The sequence below is a fragment of the Apis dorsata genome, unplaced genomic scaffold, assembly GCF_000469605.1.
Source record: "Apis dorsata unplaced genomic scaffold, Apis dorsata 1.3 scaffold_58, whole genome shotgun sequence".
Taxonomy (NCBI): Eukaryota; Metazoa; Arthropoda; class Insecta; order Hymenoptera; family Apidae; genus Apis; species Apis dorsata.
In genome coordinates, this window is record NW_006263358.1 from 1,879,791 (window position 1) to 1,883,197 (window position 3,407).

General features: G+C 46.3%; 1 long non-coding RNA gene across 1 annotated transcript; it reads left to right on the forward strand.

Annotated features, from left to right (window-relative positions):
• Positions 1–6: 6 nt before the first annotated feature.
• Positions 7–1,491, forward strand: LOC116186802. The gene is made up of 3 exons (XR_004151844.1): positions 7–620; positions 877–1,004; positions 1,221–1,491. It is a non-coding gene; the product is annotated as an uncharacterized LOC116186802 (long non-coding RNA).
• The last annotated feature ends 1,916 nt before the right edge of the window (positions 1,492–3,407 follow it).

Genomic DNA, 3,407 nt, shown 5'->3' on the forward strand with positions numbered 1-3,407 from the left:
AAACAGAGAAATACGGCCGCGCGCGCCTTTCGACCACCATCCTTCTCCTCCACTGTCTTGGCGATTATTCTTACCATTCGTGGAAAATATTCTTCTTCTCCCTCCTCTTCTTCCTCCTCCTTCTCTTCCTTTTTCTTTTTCTTATTCGCTTTCAAAGAAGAAGTGTTTTCGATGAACTACTCGGTCGGTAAAGTTTAAAGAGGATGGGATTACGTAGGCGGATACTACGTAGTGGGAGGGGGGGGGACACTTTGGAGGGTATTCGGACAGGGATGCTAGTCGGGACGTTGTTTCGCTATTTGATTCATATTTTCGTTTCGCGTTTCTTTATCCGACGTATAAACGACAGATCCTGAAATAGGGGCGGAATATAAATCACGAATGACGCGAATACTTAATAGACCGTGTTCCGAATTTATACGCAAACAGCTTAAACCGTCCGATTTACATCGTCGCGTAGATTTGTACCACGGTATATGCAAACTCCGCGCTCTCTCGCCCACGGTATTATTTTGGGATTTGACTAATCCCGTGAGAGGGCATGGACCAGCGCGTGTGATGATCAGCGTCTCGTTTTTCGCCCCACGTTCGATTCACCGCCACGGCCAAGTGTCAAGCTCGTAAGTTTTTTGAAAAATATTCAAAAATCTCGTGCGCGACGTCATACGATGCCATTTTACGCGCACGTGTATATGTATATGTATATATATAACTTGGGACACTTTATTGTGCATTTAAGGTTTCAAACGTTGGTGCTACCGAGTTCCATTCGGATTCGTCAGTCTCGTGTATTATTTGCGATCTACTGAAAATAACGCTACGTCCGGTTTCTCGCGATATTTTCTTCTATTGTAACAAAAATAAACTATGTTTCAGGTCTTCGCTCGATAAACGATGCCGTCCCAAATAAACTTGTGGGCATTTTCACTTCTGCTCCGATAAGCATCCATGCTTTAATGGAAAAAAATGTTGGAAGAATCTTCCTCTCCTTTGATTAGATACAGGTTGGTAATTAAAATTTAAAATACGATCGAGGATGTTTATGCTATTTATGGAAAATTCAAAGGTATAATATAAAAATATTACGTGATAAAATTAAAATTATTACCGATTTGTCGAGATATTTATAGAGATGTGAAACCACGTCACGTTGATGATCGAAACAAGGATACTTACACATACTTGTGGGATTCTAACGTGACAGTTATCGAGGCATGTAGGTGTTTCAGGATTGCCAGCTATTATCTTCTCGGTTTGACTCATCGCTACCTGAGATAACGCCGATCATAGGTCACAGATAACATGGATGCTCGCACCATAGAAGCAATTCTAGGAATTAATGGGGATAACTGGCCGACAGTTAGCGAAATGCTATTGTAACAAGTCACTGCGAGGCGCACATCTGTATCACCGTTTCATTGGACCTTTGATGAAGTTAACTACGATAGCTGTAATACGGTAATCTTAAGGGCATTACGTCCCTTCTTCTTTTACTCTTACTCTTACTTTCCTCCTGATAAAATTCAAGATGATTAATCACATATAGATATAACTTCCTTGTTGAAAGCACCTCTTATTTTGGTTATCGAAAACCACCATCGTCGAGAAAATTTTTCGGTGATAACGCGGTCTCCAGGTACTGCCCCCCGCGTTTCAAAATTAACCAAGCGAGTATTTTTAATTACGTTTACCGGGGAGGAAGAAAGGCATCAACCGCCGGCCTTTAACCCCCGCCAGCTTCGACCTAAGTACGTTTACTCAAGAGTTTGCACCGTGGCGGGTATCTCGAAAGCTAAAGCGGTTTCTCTGCAAACGTAACACGCGCCCGTCCCGTGTGCAGACGCACTCGCGTGCATTTATTTTCGCACAAACGGCGATGAGGCACAATACCGGAGGGGTAGAAAAACCGGTGGAAAGATCCATCCGTGATAAAAAAAGAAAGAAAGAAAGAAAGAAAGAAGAAAGAGAGAAAAAGGAACTACTTTAGAAAAACGCGCAACGTGTTTCCATATTTTATTTAATTACTCGACAACATTCAAAGTCGCTTCCCCAACGGGCCGTGTTGCTGCTTCCCCATTAAGAGGTTTCGTTTAAACGAGCCGCAAGATGCGTAACTTTTTTTTGTCACTCTCTTCTTTGAGAGAGAAAAGTCACACAATCCCGAGTGCGTCGCTTAAATCAAGGATTCGACGTTATCTTTTACACCGCGCCGCTTAAATCAACCTGTAAAGAGTTTTTCTCTTTTCTCTCCGCCTCCCTCGTCCTCGTTTTCCGAAACGAGAAACCGCGTCATTCGTCGTAATCGATAACAATGGTGCACAGATTGGCGATGGAACATCATCATGGGGCGTTATAGTTATGCGTTTCTGATACGAGTCCTCCCCATGATTCCCATCCACCCTGCTCTCGAACCTCTGACATTCCCGATGGAAATTATCATTCGTTCTCGATTTCGTTCGATTATTGCGAGCAATGAGACGGCGAGCGACGTCGCCGAATAAAGTCTGCACCCGAAACGAGGCACCCCTCGAGTGCTCCTCTAGTGGAACACGCTCACAACCGACCATCACGCGTACACGTTCACGGGCGAACGACGCCACCGTGTCAACGTGTGCGTGGTCTTAGCTCACTTTTATTGTCGGAAGCCGAACTGGAGCGCAAGAGTCTACTACCACCCTTCCTCCCCTTTTACTTCTCCTCTCTCTCTCTCTCTCTCTTTCTCTTCCCCTTTCTTCAAGAGTTTATTTCGCGAATCCACCCACCACCCCCACCCCGACTTGGCTCGAACCCTGGCTTCCACGCTACGCTAGCAACCCCATATCGCGTCCTGAATACAAATCGCGATGCTTCCTTTTTCGCGAGTTTCCCGAAGAAGACTTTCTGAACGCGATCATTACCATTAATGAAGAAGAAGTCAACGGGTGCCTCTTCTCTTCTCGGGCCTGTCCCTCTTACCGTTTCGTTCGAGTGGCGAACCCCTCAAGGAAGCTCTCTCTCGTGGTCTTTCTTTCCTTTCGCCGCCTTTCTCCCCCCCTCTCCTCTTCTCCCCCGCATTTTTATTCAAAGTATCGCGGAAGCGCGACGAGAGGAGGAGGAGGAGGAGGAAGAAGTTTCGCGGCCGATCGTAATGCACGATTATTCCCTCCGGTATCGAGGTGCGCCGCGAGGTTATATCCGCGATTTACAATTTTTATGCCAGATTCCCGGCAGAGCGGGCACGAGTTTCGCGGCCGCAGCAGCCGAGTACGGCGACGTGTCGTTGAACTTTGGAAAGCGGCGGCGGCGGCGGCGGTGGCGGCGCCGTGCCATTGCTTAAAATTTAGTTACCCGCTCGGATCCGACCGATGTTTTATTCAGCTACGTGCACGGACGCCGTGCTTATCCCTTCAGGGAACAGGGATACAAAT